This window comes from Arachis ipaensis, chromosome B05 (assembly GCF_000816755.2).
Source record: "Arachis ipaensis cultivar K30076 chromosome B05, Araip1.1, whole genome shotgun sequence".
Classification (NCBI taxonomy): domain Eukaryota; kingdom Viridiplantae; phylum Streptophyta; class Magnoliopsida; order Fabales; family Fabaceae; genus Arachis; species Arachis ipaensis.
The window spans coordinates 25,717,432-25,717,737 of record NC_029789.2 but is presented as its reverse complement, the minus strand read 5'-3'; positions in this window follow the sequence as shown (position 1 = coordinate 25,717,737).

The following is a 306-nucleotide window of genomic DNA, read 5'->3' as shown; positions in this document are numbered from 1 at the left end:
TGCTTTCCACTTCATGTTTACAGCTTTCCACCACCAACATTATTATTTGCTTCCTCTAACTAACTGCAACAAATAAAACTAAGACAAAAATAAAAGCAAGCATGCATTATTTGTGTTCTTAGTTCTAACATTCATACTCCACCTAACACCAAAATAATTGATAGGTTCAACTTTTAAGCTACAACATCAATGGTGAATATATCCCCTTGGAAAATGAAATTAAATCGCACGAGCATAGGGACATGGAATTATATTGATGACCAGAAGAACACTCTAATTTAATTTTTTTCGGCCTATATAGAGATG